The sequence below is a fragment of the Toxorhynchites rutilus genome, chromosome 2 (genome assembly GCF_029784135.1).
Source record: "Toxorhynchites rutilus septentrionalis strain SRP chromosome 2, ASM2978413v1, whole genome shotgun sequence".
In the NCBI taxonomy this organism is placed as follows: domain Eukaryota; kingdom Metazoa; phylum Arthropoda; class Insecta; order Diptera; family Culicidae; genus Toxorhynchites; species Toxorhynchites rutilus.
This window is the reverse complement of record NC_073745.1, coordinates 316,242,108-316,262,324: the sequence shown is the minus strand read 5'-3', so window position 1 is coordinate 316,262,324 and position 20,217 is coordinate 316,242,108. Positions and strand designations below refer to the sequence as shown.

General features: G+C 38.6%; 1 protein-coding gene across 1 annotated transcript in view; it reads right to left on the bottom strand.

Annotated features, from left to right (window-relative positions):
* Positions 1 to 19,863, bottom strand: part of LOC129770212 (protein snail) — a 41,139-nt gene extending 21,276 nt beyond the window's left edge. Inside the window, exon 1 of the mRNA XM_055772907.1 lies at positions 19,079 to 19,863. The gene's annotated coding sequence lies outside the window, so the exon portion shown is untranslated. The remainder of the gene's footprint in view (positions 1 to 19,078) is intronic.
* Positions 19,864 to 20,217: the final 354 nt, after the last annotated feature.

Below are 20,217 nucleotides of genomic sequence, written 5' to 3'. Positions count from 1 at the left end.
TCCAAGAACCAAGGTACTAGGTGAGGCCGTTTCGTCACTAAGTTGGTTAGGGGAGCGGTATATGAAAACAGCACGGAAGAAAGTAGAAGGGGAATTATTTGCTTGTAGCGTGAAAGAGACAGACTGATCACGAGCGAGCTTCGGCAATAGCGTATTGTGTTTTGTTTACAAACAAAACACAGTAGACTTCCAAGATGGCTGAAGAGTGGTTTTAGCAAGTTGGCCCACCTTAGTATATACTTCTAGGCGCCTTGGATGGTGCATTGTGATAGTCAAGTAGATTTTTGCAAGAGGCGCCATCTAGACATCAACCTTCTGAACTATTCAGCTGAACTGTTAGAAGCCTAATTTCAAAACTTTGGGTATGTAAAATAGTTCAATACTAAGTGACTTTCGGAATAACCGATAATTTGTAGTTCTCTGTACCAAAGTTTTCTAATCGCACATAAGGCTATTTCTGATGCATCTGAATAAGTTTAACCAAATGCTCCCACTAAAAAACGATTGAACAACAATTGAATTATCCCAAAAATAAGCTTATCCCCTCTCACGCGAGATTTATCTCGAGAGGCTTCCGCTTACCGTTTTGTTTTTTTTTCTTCTCGGAAATGAACACACACCCGCACAAACGCGACGATCCGTAAGTCAACGAACGGAAAACAAAAACAATCCTACGCCAGAATAAAGTCTGTTTGGAATAGGCCAAATATTTTCCTCCCTGTGGCGTGTTCTTCCCGCTTTTCATTATCCTCTTCCCGTCGGCGGGGTGGAAGTGAAATCAAAACAAACACCGGCACCAGGTTCTGGCTATGTCCCAGAGTACACACTAGACAACGGCAGAGAATAGTCTCGACAGCTTCCAGGAAGTAGTGGAACACCGCGAGATAATTCCATAAATTTCCACTTTCTGACAGACTGCTGGCTGCTGGCGGCGTTGAAGCGCGCAACTGCATGCACTTTCGAAGCTCGAAATTTTCCCCCAAGAGTGTTTTTCATTCTGGTTCTATCTTTTTTCTTATTTGTATACACACACACACATACGGTTCCTGGGATTCTCGAGGGGCAGGGATTTACCTCCCGTACCATCACGTATTTTCACACTGAACAGATGGCCACAGGTTGCTGCCGGCGAACGGGTTCTGCGCTGCCGAGAGCGATCAGGCGTCAGAGAGCGCGCGCGTTCATGATCATCGTCATCAGTGGCATTGTGTGGGGATCGTGTGTAGGGGATGAGATGAATGGTGATGGCAGTTTAGAAGATGAATGCCGCTCAAGGAAGTCACTTTCTTTGTGGCGTAGGGTTGATCGATACAAAGGATCGCTTCGCGATCAACGCCTGGGAAACGTGGGAGCTACTGAGGGTCAACTTTCAACTTCTCTAATCAGACAATATTTTCTAACCCATGAAACGCTATTCTGGGAGAGCGATCATTCTTCTTCACATTCATTTTCAAACGATGTGTAAAACTATCATATCCTACAAATGCTCGTATTTTTCTGTCCACTAGCTGCTAGTTGACAGCGTTGTTGAGCGATTTCAAAATTAGGAGACGTCTGTCAGCGCATTAGCTCCAAACCCCAGGTCGGGAGACATGTAAGCTATACCGTGCGCAACGTCATAGTTGGTGTTTGAGTGATGACAAGTGTCACGGGTGTCGTTAGGTGAAAATGTGTGCCCTGAGTCTGATGGTGACGAGTGACGAGGTGGAAATTTGATGAAAATGAGAAGAACCGTCCACCGATTTTTTTTATCTGTGATACTCTGCACGTGGCTTCGAGTGGGTGCGAAATATATATAATTTATTAGGATTTTCGGGTGGACTGGTTTTCATTTTACCGAGAGTGTTCGCTAATAATTATCGGACATGTTATCTATGTCAAGGTTATTTCATGTCAAATTATAATTGGATTTTGACTGCTGTTGACCTTAGCCGAACGGCTTGTCTCAAATGATATTAGTTGATGTTGTAGGAATATCAATATATCGCTTTTTGACATTGTCTCAAAAATACGTTGTTCATATACGAGTAATGAGAATTTTTTTTTCAAACATTTATTCTCCAATAATATTTTTTTGTGGAACCTAGTTTAGCGATTCCGTTTTCATGCAGTCAATGTTTGCAAAATATCCTTTTTTTAGAGTTCTCTTCAGCTTCGTAAATAGAATTAAAGTATCTTATTCCTTATTTGAATTGAATGGCTGATGATCAAAGTGTACTACTTGAAATCGAAAAGAATCTTCATATTCGATCATATTTTGTTGGTGTTTTCAGTTTTAAGTTCTTCAAGCAGTTTTTATTTTAGGGTAGGTCGTCCCAATTGAGTGTTTCCAGTTATGTTTCGACGCCTTGAGCAAACATGTGGCCGAGCGTTGTCCTACAGCAAAATCACCTTGTCGTGTCTTTGCAAATGTTGAATGAAAAATTGAATTTGCCGGCTTTACCTTGACGATTGACAACAGGCTCCCCACTTCACTCCACGAAAGATACCCCCAGCCCATCGCATTCCCTCCACCATGCTACACTGTGCCTTGGTTGTGGGCTTCTGAAGCTCCTCACTCGATCTGCGTCATACACGTACCCGCCACTTTCAGATAAACAGATTGAATTTTGATTCGTACTTCGAGAGAATCTTTTTCCATGCACCTTATCAAACTTGAGGTTTGTTTGCGTTGCTGATAAATGAACGATCAGTTCGTTTGGAAGCTTAAGAGATTCTTGGATCTCGCAGACAGTTACCTTCGGGTTCTTGTTGACTTCGCGCATGATCTGGGTGTCCGTTCTTGCATCCGCTATGCGGTCCCTGTGGCTGACATGGTCCTCCACCACTGATCCCTTCGTTTTTAGTTTTCTGAAGATTTTTTTTTACCCGCTGACACTGTACTTCCTACCGACGGCCGGAAGTGTGATTTGTCGTTTGGCATATCGCGAACCATCAATTGCTATATACACAAGGGAATTACTTTCTAAGCCACTGCGTTCTCCATTTTTTTCAACTGAATCAAAAATGATGACACGTACAAGTGCACTATAACAAGTCGCATTCTTTGGAACATTTCAAAATGACAAAACATGAACACTCGAGAGGTCTTCCGATGGAGACCTACCGATAGCATAATTTCGAAGGCAACTTTTGACGTAGGACCCTATGAAAAATGTATCGTTTATTAAGAGTTTCCAAATGCATATTACGCAGAATCGTTCTTACGATATACAGAAGAATCCCGATTATCCGCGAAAAAGTCTGGCGTACGCCTTATCATAGATAAGTTCAGTTGAAGATGGTTCAGTTAGCGAATGACTTCTGTGTAAGACGGGGTGACGAACATTTTAAGTGAGTGTCTTCCGAGCTGCGGCGACATGGGCAATTGTGCAGCGAAAAATAACATCAATGGCAGAGATTACTATGCCATTATCACTTATTGAGATCGGCATTACATCGCATCACAAAAACGAAACGAATTAGAAGATTATTAATCTTCATGACTTATATTCATAACTCTCAATGACTCAATTTCTTTAATGATTGAGCAGTAGAACCAATACGACTTGATTGTGATAGTCTGCAAACGAACATTATCTCACCGTAAAAGCTACTGCTCCCGATGCCTTAGAATAAGACTGATAATAAGACTAACACTATAAAAAGAAATCACAATACCATAGCTATCCATTAAAAGTAAAGCAACTTCATGATTTCATGTGTATTTTACATCAAAATATCACAAAATCGTAAGTATTTCCAACTTGTTTTTTTGTTTCTTCCTCATAAACTTCATATTCAATGTAATCAATGGCGATAATTTTTTTTGTTTACAGATTCACATATACTTCATCTACCATTCCACCCTGTTATGTGTCACACTGATATTCATTAATCATTTTCAGTTAGACAGTTGAACTTCCTGCCAGAGGCTAATTTTCTTTTATTGTTCGTTACAAACCGTTTGACGGTTATGAGTACAACTAACAAACGGCCCTTTTCAGGGCTACTGTTTGGAGTTTCATAAGAGCTAAACTAACAGATTCCTGAATAATGAAAAGAATTATATTAAAAAACAACTGTTCTGAACAATCACAGTCCTACGTCAAACTTTTGTCCGTGTCCCGAACCCTTCTACTTTTTTACGGGACTATTGTGTGCCACAATCGCATAGACTCTCGCAGGGTTTCTCTTCCAATGAGTCGATGAAAAGGCAGTGCCAAATAGCGTTACTTCTAGAATATCGCGCAAAAAAGAATCCAGTGTAGATTGTCATACGGAATCCTTTTTTTTAACCCCGGTTACAATTCGATGCAATATGTTCGTCGAGGAGCAAGTGTGACTTAAACGATGCAGAGGCAATAATTTCGATTTGGACGATAAAAACATGGGAAGCCACCGAAAAAAAATCAAGATATACTGTTGTAAGGACCATTTACCAAAATTGCCACTGTGTACAGTACCGAAAAATTTCCAGAGGGGTATGATAGACACAACAGGTTAATTTTACAGCATGACAACGCCAGACCACATGTTCATGAATATGTCAAAAGTTATCTGGAAACCTCAATCACCTTATACAGGGTCTTTCGGATTAAACGCTCACGCAACAAATTTTGATAACTTCTACAAAAGGGAACCGATTTTTATTTAAAAAAAAATGATAATAAAGCTTATTTTTGGACATTTTCGATGTGATCACCCCTTTTTACGATAACGCGTTTTAAACGGTGAACAAAATTCTTCATGAACAACTCTAATATTACGACTTCGATGCTGTTGAAAATCCGAGCTATTTCTCCTTAAAGTTCCTCCAAATTTTGTGGCTTATTAACATAGCAACGGTCCTTCACGTACTCCCAAAGGAAGTAATCGACGACGAGAAATGTTGAAATTCTTACCATAACAGGACAAAGTTTCTTTAAGTCTTCGATTGCTCGAGTAATACGATTGTACTAAAAATACACGTTCTTGTAAATTGTACATCTTGACACTAAAAACCATCCGATCAGACTGAACGAGTAGCCGAATATTATCGTCCCGGAGTGGGGAATGCACTGTTATCATCGACGGAGTGAAAAAAATATAAGGAGCTATTCGATTTTTTTTTGCGTGAGCGTTTAATCTGAAAGACCCTGTATCTCAGACATTAATCCCTTAGATTACTGTTTGTCCCGGTTCATGGTGTAGGTCTTTTCCGAAAAGCGGTTCCGAATTCATGGTGGAATCAAGAATTGTTTTGAGAACTAGATCGCTTCAAATTGACTGGGCTTCTACTACCGTGGAATTGCCTGAAAGATTGGGTCAATACTGCGGCTTTCGATGGAGCATAGTTCGAATAAAGTGGCAGTGAGTTCTATGTTTCCAACGAAGGCCTGTTAATAAAAAAATAAAACCAGTAGTAGCAGGTATGTTGTGTTCTCGTGGCCGAGTGGTTAGCTTCCCATATTATCATGCCGGGAGTTCGGGTTCGATTTCCGTTCCGACGGGGGATTTTTCGTCAAGGAAATTTCTTCCGACTTACACGCATATTCTGGAGTTTGCCACTCCAGAATACATTCAAGGCGTGTTATTTAGCATAGAAATCTCAACCAGGTACTACTAATAAAAATGATGTAAGTAATACCTATGTTGAGAAGGTAAAAATTCTACGTTAGGAACGTTAGTGCCATCCAAGAAGAAGTAGCAGGTTTGTTGCTGCTGTGTCTCCTGATACCTCAACTTGTTGACATTTAATGTACTGAAGTTTAACATGGAAATAGTATGAACAAACCCATAAAGCAAAAGATTCTCTCCGGTGCTGTTGCGATTCCGTTACGAATAGTTTGAAAAAAAGTCAGTTTCATTTCTTTTCGAAAATGTATGTTATTTCTATTCATTTTTTAAAGAATTAAAAAAGCAAAAAAAAGGTTAATCGCAGACTCTCGTGGCTATGAGAATAAGTCTAAAGGATAAAAGTGGAAAGGTTTGAAGAAAAAAAAAAGGTTCTAGCAATCTATACAGCACTTAACTATTAGAAGCAATCCGGAAAATAACCACAATATGCTACTATCATGAGCATAGGATTTCATTGATATTTTTTCGATAGCGGATCGGGATGACCGCGTGGAATTTTGTCGATATCGGATCGGGATGAACGAGCAGAATTTTATCAATAGCGGCTCGAGATGACCGCGTATGAATTTTTTGGGAGCGGATCGGGATGACCGCATAGAATTTCATGGATAGCGGCTCGGGATGACTGCGTAGTATTTTGTCGATAGTGGATCGAGATGATTGGGCAGGATGTTGTTAATAATTGTTCTGGATCGGAAACGATTTTGAAAACATTGAATTTCGTTTTTTCGAAATGGAGGAGGATGTGTGGCACCAGAGGTTTATAATAATAACCTTGCCGATAACGTCTGTCATGTTTCACTAAAATGTTCCACCTTATATGCACATACTTAATGAGCTACTCACACACGTCACGCACCCCCGGTTGCACAGCACCAAGTATGAGGGCGATTGATATACAGACAGGAATACAATAAAGATGGATTTAGCTTTACAGAGCGTGTTGGATGATTCCTCGGTGATAGGTGTTACATATTGATCAGGTCATTGTTTTGCCTGTTCAATAGATACTCTCAGTTATTTCTAACGTATAAACTTGCAGTATATATTAAAAACTCGCGATGCCCGTTTGGGAGCGCTGTACTCCGACACACAAATTGAAACGTTAACGCGTATAAAACAGCATATTCAACTAAATTAAGGTGATGGTGGAAGCTACCCACAAATGGTTGCCACAATGACGCTCATTTCTTTCATCGCCCTCCCTCACCCCTCGCCCGAAAATCAATAATTTTACGAAACTGTGAAAAAAATGATCGTTTTCGCACACTTCTCATCAAGTAATATCAACCAAACTCTAATCGATTACTCACAAGATATTAAATTTTCATCTGCTGTCGCACTGTATAGTGAAAAACGTCGGAAAACTCGAGCTAGTGCTCTGAAATTAAAATTTGCATTTTTCAAGTTTTGGCAATGATTTCGTTTGTATTGGTGAAAGCATCGTTATTTTTTCGAAAGTTTGCAAATTACCGTAACTATAATTAGCCAATATATCTAACATAACATAACTACTTGACGTTTTATTTCTTGCTTCTATAAATAAGCGGTTCTTCAGAATACTAGAAACAAATATGTTCGTCAAATATTTTCCTCTTCATATATCGCACATGAACATGTTTATCTGTACAATATCACTGCGAAAAAATCATAGCTATCCACCGTGAATGTCGGTCTAGTCAAGGGGAATAAGAAAACGAATACACCATATCAATATTCGCGTCGCTCTCGCTCCAGCTAGCGAGCAGGCTACAGTTTTTCCTAAAGCTGAAATCCCGTACAACGGTTTTGCTCAATTCTTCAGTTCCTGATGAGAAGCGAAACATTGTGCCGCAAGCTCCACCTCTGTGTGATTCTCCTGCCCACCAGTCAGGTTTCCATAAAAATAGCGAAACGAAGCGATCAGTCGTATTCTGACCGTGAGCTAGGCAATATTTTCGATTCTATGCTTTGTGAATGATGGTGGTGGTACAGATATAGTATCGTCTGTGGCTGCAGTGTGTGTCTAGAACTAGAGATATATTACGTGCATTGCCAATGAAGACACGAATTTGGATATATTGCCGACTTGTGTATTGGTCTTGCGAGAATAACAATGAATTAAGGCAGTATTCTAGTCTAGAAATTTGAAAAAAATTCAATAATATACCCTAGAAAGGACTCATCGAAAATCCTATTATTAACCGAGTTAGAGTCATTTTAATGATGCGGTTTTTAACCTGGTACGACCATAACAATGAACTTCAAACGCGTTTTTCTCAAAACTAGTTTTTTCAAACTGGCGTACACGGTATCTCAAGTTCTACTGAACCGATTCATGTCGAATTTATATGGATACAATCTGCAGGCATCTCGCTATCGCATGAACCTGAAAATATGATATTTTTAAGTTTTACTATTTTAAAAAAACGGGAAACGTAAGAAAAAACGTTTTAAGCCGTATTTTATTTTTTAAACGGCCGCCATTTTGTCAAAAAACATGTTTTTGACTTGTCCGAGGTTCATGCGATAGCGGCATCTTTACTAATTCAGGATCTGTCCGATTTTTTTGTTTCAGGTAACCAGAAGGGCTGGAATCGTGTACGCCATGGCACAACTTTTTTTGAAACCGCTCACTTCATCAGCTCTTGACTATTCTAGTTATGAATATTTTTTCTCCGTTCAATTTTTGTTCTATTGCTCAAAGATAGATGAACAAATAATGATATAATGGGTAGTAAACATATTCTTAGTTTTATTTTTACGGAGCACGAAAAAACGTCCGAAATTCCTGTCTCTACACTAGAATACCCCCTTAAGAACCAACCATCTTCGGTTGTTTGCCTCTCCCTCGAATTATGTGAAATTAGGAGTGTTTAGGCTCATTGTTGGTTTTTTTCGACTGATCATTGGATTTTTGTTCATTCGTGCATTATTTCCGGGTTGAAGGTGGCATCAAAGTGCAGCATATTTCAAGCTCTGGTTGAAAACTGAAGCTGAAAATAAGTTTCGCAGCGGTTGCTATCGCCTTCGTCGTCACCACGGATTCGGCTCGGATTTCCTGTTGCCGACCCTTTCCTTTAAATCGACAAAAATCGAAGACAAGCCAAAATACGTGTTATCAAAGCAGCTGTCGAAAAAAAAATGCAAAATGGCTGCAATTGTCGGCTTAAATGAAAGACATATGTACCAAAATAACGCCACCAGAAAATAAATCGAATATCAGTATACGTAACCCGCGGGAATGCAACATTCACAATTCTTTTTGAACACACCTCGTACATAATTGTATGCCAATATTTGTTCCAAGGCGCGTAGAAGTATATCCTAAGGTGGGCCAACTTGCTAAAACCACTCTTCAGTCATCTTGAAAGTCTACTGTGTTTTGTTTGTAAACAAAGCACAATACGCCCAAAGCACAATGCCCAAATCGACAATCCCCAGAGGTAACAGGTTGGCTTGAAGCACGGACAAGGTCGGCCAGTGTCGACACCAACCCAACAGTGTTGCTGGATATTGGCAAAGTGTTGGACTGTCAGCATCTGTCATGTTTTCGATAGAAGCTTTGTAAAGTGTCAAAGTGTTACAGGAGGGAAGTAATATTTTTTCATACAAACCAGACAGCACGATTCGTTGCCAAAATTGAACAGACAGACGATGGAATCGTATGGAATTCGACTGCTTGACATATGAGAATTCTTGCACACGGAAGAAACAGCGTGTGCACGGAATGTTTACGAAAACACCGTTATTTTCCCCACACTTCAGAGTGGTTCGAAAACCTGTTTGCCAAATTTGATTGTGTGCTTTTCATGTTTATTTTTCTTGTAATCTTTACCGTTGTTTGAATGACTTTCATTCCAATGAAGTGTGACCTCGCTCCTACATCCGTACCGTCATTCGTATCATTCGATATACCTCCACAAATGTGGTGTCCTTCAATGTAGCATCCTGCAAACAAGTCGCTTTATTTTCTTTGCTCTTCAGTACGCATAAAGCGTCCGCTTCACCCGTCCAGCCGCGTTTACTGTTTACGTTCTTGCAGTTTTTGGCCGGAATCCAAATTCCTGTAAACAAATTTTCCGGAATTTCCATCCAAATGACTGATGTTCCCCAGCTGAAGGAAATCGGACCACCATTTTAGTCTAGGTGAACGGTGTTTTGAGAAGCAAATGAAAAGAAAAGAGAACTCCGATGACGCATTTCGGACACTGATGATGGTTCGGCAATGTTGCCGACTGGATTCTGAATACATGATCATATGCTGGTTACACTGGTCACATTCGCCAGCTGCGATCATTAAACAATCTCGCTCCACTTTTTTTTTTCTAAAAATCAACAACCACCGTAAGCAGGTTGCAGGTATCGCCTCTGTTTTTTCCTGCTGCTGCTCAGCTTACTTTTTGGCGAGATTTTTCGCGGTGGAAGTTGCTTTGCCTGTTAGATGATCCACTTGTTGACGGTAATTCAGATTCCGGTGTTTTCCTCGCATGCATTCGTCAAGATTGTTTACACCAATATGTTCATTAGTGATTTTTCTAGTGGGCGCAGGGCAAATAGCGATCAATGGCGATCGATGTGGTATATCATTGAAAATTTGTTCGCTATTTGGGGGGCGCGCAATAATATAATTAACTATACTTAGGAACGTAAACAAAAACGCTGATCAGAGGATAGTCGGCTATCATAATTCAGTCCACGTGTTTACCACTTTTCGTTTAATTATAACTCTAGAATTGCTATAAATAAGCATGGTTAAGCTATAAATTATTATTCGGCCTATAAAGTTGTTCGAGAGGTGAAGTGGATCAGCGCTGGAATAACTCGTGCTCGTAATTGAGACCGCCGAGATTCGATATATCCCGGTATTCCTCGCACCAAATCTATACTTCTCAATCAAACTGGAACCACTTAGCAGTAAAAAATCAATTTTCTCCCCTATCCAAGCGCCACTTTGCGTGCGGTGTGGATAAGTGCTGATGCTAAAAATAATTCCACCCCTCGCCGCTGGGGCCATCACATTAAACTTCCTCAAGGTGTTTCAATATTTTCGGTTCGGACCAAGCAATATCAGCCGTGATTTGGGCCGTGGAATGCGGCACCACGAGTACTCGCGTCTCTCCTCGCACAATGGACATACTAGTCGATGATTAAAAATTGTATTCTCTCAGCCTCAAGGATATTCACTTTCTACGCACCTCGTGGTTTGTCGATTCAACTGGAAGAATGACCTCTCGGAGCCCCTCCGGAAGGGGCGAAGAAGCGGAGGAGCGCGCGAATCTGTTTTCACTCGCGGCCAGCCTAAGTGGATTTGCGGTCCGTGATCGAAAATAGTCAATGTATGTACTAAAAATCGCGCCCGATTGAGCAATCCACTAGAAGCGTATAAATAACAGATTAATAACAACCCTCCCCCCTCCACTCCGGTCCGGTCGGGTGTATTCTTCTGAACGACGTTCAGTAATAATCGAACCCGACCGAGTTCCGGTTGGGATGTCGGTGGGTAGAACGAGTGGTGGAAATTCAAAATGTCGATACTTTTCGTGCCAACGCGTAATATTTTTCAGACCGCGTGATATTCACCATGCCACCACCTGTGGCCAATGGTCGGTGGTCAAGCTGTGATCTTTTCATGCGCACAGTAGTGACGTTAGTGAAAATTGTGCGTAAAACCGATTGGTGTGATTGGCGGAAATGATACACAATAAACAGCTCGAAATTCCATCTATGCAAGAAAACAAATAGGACATTTTTAGCGCTCCCACTTTAGAGGAGAAAAAAGAACGGATATTTTATGTAACGTGTAAGGAAAACAACCGAATTTTATGATGCCAATAAATCGTTTTCTGCTCAAGCGCGAAGAATTCGTTTGAAAATATGATATTATATTTTCGGAATGAATGCACTTAAAAATACTAACATTTGTCACTCACCATGACTTTTGACCGCGCACACATTATATTTTGATCTGTGTGTGTAATTCATAGATAATGTTTATGCAACTTTTTTTTTAACAATTTTTAACAAATCGTGTAGAAAAAAAATCATCGTCGCTCGCCCGTCACAGTCACACTTGCAGGATTTTTTCCGTCACAGTCACAGTCACACTCGTAGGATTTCTCTTTCTAACAAGGTGCCGATTAGGCAGTGCCAATTTTCACAAATTTGATTTGAAAATATGTCCCTTATTATATACATAGGTACCAAAAAAAAAAAAACATATGTTAGCGACTGACAATGTTTGTTAGGTGAAACCAACATTAACATTTTAATGATCGATGAAGATATTCCAGATCTCTTCTTAGTGAATGTTTCGGATGCTGCGTTCAAAGGGTTTAATTTTCTAGCAGATAGAAGGTTGACAAACTCTAATACGTTTTAAGGTTTCTTAAAGATATCGTCAGCACATGTTGATAATTTCTACATTTTTTCTGATTTGCTTCTCAAAGTGATACAAAATTCACCACCAATTTTATTTAGAAATATGGAAAATTCTGCATTTAGTGATTAGAGTTTTTTTTGACAAAAATTTACAAACTTTGTGAAGTGTACGGGGATGGAATAATGAGTTTTTGGCCACACCAATGTCGCTGAATGCACTAAACAAGTGGCGCACTGAGCGTAGCAATCTATTGACATCAAGATGACAGCCATACCCCCACCCACTGTATCGCTAGTTGAAAACGTCTGTTACATTTTGGATAACTCGTAGAGTAGAATATGAACCAACATCCAATTGGAATTGTTTGTTGTCTCATCGTTTTATAAATTGAATATGATATTATCTGAATACTTTGCCACAAACAACAAACTCTGTGGATTGGCACAGAAGATGTATTACAGTTATCGATTTCTACTTGCTAGCTGGGCTGACATGTTAAACATCAGATCAAACTGAGGGAACCTTCAATGAATTGTTTGATTGGCACCGATTCCAATTTGGCCATCGAGGTAATTGTCTGTGCAATGTAACGTTTCTGCCTGCTTGCATTAGCAGTGAACATTATGAAATTGGATATAAAAAAGGTTTTCATGAAAATTGAATGCAATTTCATCAAGTGTTTTTGTCATTCGAAAATAATGTCAATTTTTATTACATAAAACATATCTTTTGACTGCACATGAGTATGACGCCTATTTTCGATACATAACTGCTTTTTAGTTCGACTGCAGCCCAGTTAACGTACGACTAGTTAAAGAGCAGTTATTAAAGAATATCTAGTGGAGGCCGCCGCTTCCGAAGGCGGGTTGACGGGCGACTCGGATTGCGTTATCTCAGCGACTGGGTACCGTCTCGGTTTCTTATATTCGTTAGATGGGGACTTCACTCGCCTCGAATTGGCTTCAGAATAAATTTCATTACTAAAAAATAAATTCATAATAAATAATACATTCACCTGCGAGACGCTATCATGAGCAAAACCGACACAGCCTTTGCTATTACCAGGTCAAAACGCAAACATTTCCATGACACTACAGCGCGTGTGTTGAAACAAAAAATTAAATCCGGTCGGATTCGGTTCCACACATTGCTGGATGTATTCGGTTGAATGGCAAAAGCGGAGATTACTTCATTCACACAGTTTTAGTTTGGTTAGTCGACAAAATACGCCCTGAGGAAATCGATAGTGTAATTTCCTCAGAAATTTCAGATTCGTCTACTGATCAACTTTTCACCTCTGTTCTGAGATCTCATCGTGTCAGAATTACTTGGGGGGATCGCAATTGTGCATTCTGTAATCCTTTCGACTCAAGTCCAATTGAGTTGTGCAAATGTGGCAACCTTGCCACGCAATAAAATATAGACGACATTGAGCTCCGTGCTCCATTTCTGTGAAGCGAAAATGGTAATGGATTCTCGAGTGGAAGAGACACGATTTTAAAACAAAAATTATAAATACACAAATATGTGTTCTATGTAACAGAGTAAAACACTATCTGCAAGTGGGGCAATATCTTGAACAATTTGTTTTGCGTCAAAGTAAGGTTTTTTCAACTTTTGTCGGCGGTTATCGTCTATAGCGCTTCATTTCTCTGTTGTAATACATTCGAACCCCACATATTCGTTTGATCTTCGGTAACACCTTCACGTATATCAATAGAACACAAGAGTCACATACGTTTCACATTTGTTTATCGAATAACGATACGTACCGTCATTTTCGGCCGCGTGGACATTAAACACACTTTCGTTTGAATCGTTGCATTCGTTCTATTTTATCGATCATATTCGATTAATTCTATAGATCGACCTTCAAACAGATTTATTGAATATTCAAACACACTTACAATGCATTAGTTATTTTTTATGTAACAATCAAAATATTCTCTAGAAATACTTTATATGGCAGAACAATGTTTGCCGGGTCCCCTAGTAATAGTACAGATCGGACTCGATTATATATAGTCGATCATTTTTTTTCAACAATTATTTTCAAATCCTATACATAATCGAATCTCAAGAAAACAATTTTTTCATAAATGTATGAATGTCAAACATTAATAGAAAAATAGCTTTTTTGTGATTCGATTATATATTGGATATGAAAATTAACGTTGAAGGTGAAATTGCTATTATATATAATCGATTCCGACCTGTATATTAAATATTTGAATACTCTAAACATCGAATACATAGTTATTTAGTTTTTTGATAAATAGGTAGAATGTCGATATCACGGTTCCATTCACCGAGATATACAGGCAAACCGTTTTTGGTGCGTTTTTTTTTATGTGATTTTCTGTTCTTGTGCGGTTTATGAAGAAAGCATATCTGACGAAGTTTTTTTAGTTTTTTTTTCGATTTCAGTGTGAAAAAAAGCATATTTGCGTCTAAATTATCAACTTCTCAAAGGATGGGACCTTCTATCAAATGCTCTATGGGGCGCATGACATGATTTCTAATAGCAACAAGTTTCGACTTTTTTTATGCGGTCCCTATCTACCGCACAATTTTTTTCTCAAATTGTGTACCGAACACGATTTTTAAAAGCTACTGGTGAAGTTTTGTCTGACTTTTTATGCGTTTGTTTTGTGCGGTCCCAAAAAAAGGTTTGGCTGTATAGGAATTATCTTTCAATCAGAAGATGAAAGATGAAAAACAACAGCATAATCCAATAACATATGTTGAATGCACTTTTTGTTTCATAGGAGAAAGTGGTTCTGACCCGACCCCCTAAATTTAGTCGGTCATTTTCCGAACTTTTCCAACTTCCTTCAACACTTTCCGATTTTTTTTCTATTTTTCTCGCCATAACATTTATGTATGAGCAGAGACGAACACAACAAACTGAAGACAGCTCAAATCTGACGATCCCTTCTCGAATTTCGCGTTTAGCAACGCATTTTTCTCTTCATTTTTATTTGTATATAGAAATTCGTTTTTGAGCGAGAGGAATATACTGTTAGAGTGGGACGAACATGGTGTGAGAGCGACACGTGTGGAGTTAAACAATGAAAGTGTTAGAGTGAAATGGTAGTAGTACACGCAGTTTTTTGGCGTAGAACTACTTCTTTCGGGAAGGGTGCCAAATCAGTAAACAGGTCAAGTTTTTATGAAATAAAGTTAACGTTAATAACTATTTTCACTGTGAATGAACTCATGATTTGCATACCAATCGAGTCGGAAATTCTTTGAGATTTGTTTGATACGCTATATATTACAATTCGCTAATCTCTAAACAGTTTAAATTCTTGAAAACTGGAAGTACTTCCTTTTTTCCCATACATTTGTTCTGCTGATTTGTGTGCTAACCCTACCCATATTTCGAATGCTTATAACTCGAACATTTATAAACAGATCGGAAAGATGTTTGCATCAATTGATAGGAAATATTTCTACGCGTGTATCACAATTACGAGGTGAATGAGCTTTCGCGGTTCGACAACTACATAAACATGAGATGTGCAATAATTTCAGATGGAAATGTAAAATATAATACAATGATCGTTTGACAATTCTTCCGTTCACATATTTTGGTAGTCCTAGGCATCATATCAAACGTTAAAGGTCGTTCATTAAATTTATTTGTAACGAAGAACATAATCTATTACACAAATTTCGATGCATTGTAAAATAATATTCGAATTGGTAAACAAGTGGATTGCATAATGTAATTGCGTGGTTCTATGTCGAAAATATGCGGTCGTGTCCTAGATACAACCCCTTACATTTTGTTTTAAGATGGGGGATACGTACCTTTTAAAAAACCCGCATTAAAAACATCCATAAGCACTAATTACCATCATATGCTCTGAGAGAGCATGGGGGAGAGATGTGAACTGAGAGAGCAATGTGATATTGCTCATATTTGGATTTTTCAATTTTTCTATTTTTTCTTATATTTGGATTTTATTTTATAATTTATTGGAAAATCCACGTATAAAACCACGTAAAAACTAGAGTATACAAGTGATTGAAATTTGGTTGTATGCGTAGAAGATTTTTCTTTGATCAAATATAATCTTCTATCACTCCTTAAAAAAAAATCTCGATGTGAATCCTCACACCCTGTTTATGCAATATAACCGCGATCCGGGAATCTTCGGTTCGGGTCTCGCTGGAGTTTTTTTTCGTTTGGTATATGAATATAAATGGAAGGCCAAATCTGTTGGTAAACGTGAAATCCGAGAAAAGAATCGTCCGATTTGATTTGATCTTTATTTTGTTGTACTCGTCTCTTCCTATAGATAAATATAGAAAAAATCGGAAAATTTTCGGTAAACTCTGAAGGAAGGAAGGAACGGTAAACTCTTATATACTGTAAGAACACAATTGTCTGATTTAAATAACAGAGTCGAAAAACGAGGCATGTTATCTTCCGTTTGATAAACTGATTTGGATAGTTCCCTTTTGTTTCCTCTACTGGGTCCAACTAGATTTTTTTTTGTCAATAATTTTGTCGCGAGTGACATGCTGGGGAAAGTTGGTCGTGATATTTCTTGAACATCTTGTAAATGGCTTGACAAGTTTCAGAACAACGTGTTCCCTGAGAAGCATTGATGATATTGCTTGACTAATTTCAATATTCTCAAAGCTTTACAAGCATATAAAATCCCAATAAATGCACATATTTCAGATAATTCTGTTGTTCAATCATTCTTTAAAAATCAGCAGTCTACATTTGTGCGTTTTTTTATGTACTTGATAACATTGTTATCTATTATCAACGAGATAAGACCATCTGCCACACTCTTGAAAATACAAGTAGATGGTAACCTTCCAGTAACACCAGTTTCGTCAATTCTTGACCACATAGTACCATCGACAACTGTTCCGGTCTACTGGAAAGTGCTTTCTGTTTCTTCATTACTGCTCTGTCTGCACTGCTTAGCACCCTACACCTTTTCCCGAATATATTGAAGACATTTTCAATTTCATCATTGGTGATCGACTCCTCATCGTTATCTTCAGTGTCAGATATTTCACTTTGCATACAATCTGCCCCATCTCCACATGATAGTTCAGAATTTATTGCATCTGATTCTACAGTACATCAAAGTACTCTTCACTTATGTTCGTTTACTTTTTCAATAACTCATTTTTATTCAACATTTATTTCCTGCATTTAGGCCTCAAAAGAAATGAAATAAACAACTTGTTAGAACATGTATTACTGCATAACTGCATCGAATAACAATTACTACTTTAGATTTTTAAGGAACTGCAACTTATCAAGTATACGCCCAAAGTGACAATTTATCATGTACTTGTAATCGAGATCGTAATCGAAAAAAATGAAAACTGCCTTACAATACAATGCCGAAATTGGTCATGTACGAAATTTACTGAATTCAGTAATAAAAGGCATTTTATTATTCAAAATTCCTCAAGCAGTCAAAATGACTGCTTTTGGGCTTTATAGATATAACACATATATATATCTCCGGAAATGAAGGAGGGGGGGAGGTAACTACAATTATTAATAAACACAATTATATGTTGTGTACAAAGTCACAACATTCTAAGAAACTGTGCCATTATATACATAACAGCTTTCCTAATTGAAATTAAAAAGCAGTCAAAATGACTTGCTTGGGCAATCTAGTGTTAAAATCACTTCAAAATTTGATGTCGCATTGAGCTCCTTCACTATTATTGTCGTAGATAGACAATCATTTTCAATTATGTTTATAATATTTAGAATTTAATTTATTCATTATATTTTTTATATATTTGTGTTCTGTCTATAAAATGAAATTCATAAAATGAAGAAGACTGTGACATTTCGACCACATTGATCCAGAGGACTGTATAGTTTATACATGATTGTTCATTTCAAATTTTATTTAGTGGGATTTTCAAGATCAAACTAATGTTTTCCCAACATGGAAAAAAAATGAAATTTCGTTAAAATGGAAAAAAATAATCATTTCCATTTTAACATCATTGTCAAAAACCACATATACTAAATGGTCTCAACTAAAATTGATTATATAAAAATAGAAATAATCAAAATTTGTATCACATGGCATCGGATGGACTGTTCCACAATTGATACTCTCTTTTTAACTTTTTTTTTCAAGAAAAGGTTTAAAATATTTGCATGCTTTTATAAGCGATTCATTCTAAGTCAGCTTGGTTTTATTTGTGTCCATGTCGAATCTTCGAAAAATATTATTTTGATGATATGTTTATGATATTTGGCTTCTAGAGATTCTGCGGATGTAGTTGGGAAATAAGATTTGTAAAATAAAAATTTTCTAAATTTGTTTATAGATTTCTTTTCATATTTATTCATTGAACTTTCTGAATGGAGGAAGTGTTTTTCTGCTTTTCTGTCTTCATCACTGACGCTAGTTGAGCGCCCCAAAAACCACAGTGAGCCACATTAATATATTTTAAACGATTTTTCATACTAGTAAATTAAAAGCCTTTCAGTGGTTATTTACACCGGCGAAAGGTAATAAACTAATCATTCACTAACTACCAGCGATAAAACTAATGTCGGCCATTCTAAGCGCAGATGGATGAATAATGGTTATTTCCAATGAAGTTTTATAGGCCATCCCAAATTTTTCGCTGCCGTCAATGTTCCCACAAAAGATTAAACCATTGGCGCGTTATATCACATTTATTTTAATATTTTCATATTCAGCCCGACCGGCACTTGATTTTTTCCCTACATATTGATGATAATTTACGACGGGAGCAAAAAAGTAATTTGCGGCTCAATGAAACCCCCTACCGGCGTTCTCTGGCCGATCTTGAGTGCCGTAGTCTTGCAAAAGCCAGTATTAATCATTTTTCGAATGGTCCAGTTTGCCCTCGCTTAAGTCATCCGGGTATTAATAAAATATTCCGATGAAACTCTGGTGGTGATCTTGAAATTTCATATTCAATTATATGCGTCACCGAAGACAGTTTTCCGGGTGTGTTGCACATTGGCGAAGCAGCCAATCCAACGAACGACAACAAAACATTCGCTTCGTTGAAGCGTCCGACTTGGTTTGGAAATGAGATCACAACTTGTAGCAATTTCATCGGCGGAAAGTCACTTACCTGTGTTTGGGATGTCCCGGAGATATTCGCAGTTCCGCGTAGCCAAACAGCACAACAACAATCTGGCGCGAGTTTGTTTTTTATCATATAAATGTCACTCCTTTCGCTGTTCAACACTTCTATCGTTCCAAATAGTTCATAAATTTCCACTCTTACTTTCGTCAATACAACGAACAGAAAAAAACACTGACTTCAACAAACACCAGGTCCAACTGTCTAAACAAACATGTTAGAAATTACGACGATAACATTTCACTAAAGCATCTCCTGCGTCGTTAATTTTCCTCTCAGAGTTACCGTGGACTGAAGATCTGACCATTTGCTGGTAGGCTCCTTCTGACGCTAGTGAACACACGATCGTACAAATAAAAAAAACGCTCTCTTGCCGTTTTCGTCAACTGATCATAATCCACCTGCCGCTGGTGATGACGGTTTTGACGGATGGCTAAGGACGGTTTGTTATTTATCGCGCTTCCTTCATATCCTCGGCCGGACACCCCAGTCCGTATCCCGGTTGCCCTGTCCACGAGGCGTGTTGTTTTTCACGATTTTCAACAAAGATCACCTCTTTTCTACGTAAACACTAACCGCGCGTTCGCATTTTCGCTCGTGTTTATCTCGCTGTAACGCAATGGGAAAACTAGTTCAAGCTCCAATTTTCTGCACAATCACGTCCGGCCCGTGGTCATCGCATCAGCATCACCTTTGTTCGCAAACACAACTCGGGAAAATAAACGGATTCACACTCGTGGGAAAAAGACGCTGCGATGCTTGCACCTCGCAGCTCTGGCACCAACTGATCGTGACGAAAATGAATTTCCCTCCGACCAGCGGGAGGAAAAACTGCTCGAAGTGATCATCAGGCACCAACACAACAAGACGGAGGCACGATCGTGAATATGGCGTGTCCTGGTCGCATGACGTGATATTCGGGTTGAGCACTACCACACCATCACAGCGAGTGTGTCGCGTTTGGATTCGTGTTTTCCCGTCCTCCAACACACGATCGTGGCGGTAAATGCGCGCACACATGATGAGTGAGAAAAAGCGAAAAACGGTTTGCGCGCTCTCCTGGAAGGCTCCTGCCGTGAAGAGATTTTTTTGTTGTTATTGTTATGGCGGAGCGAAGTAAGCATTGG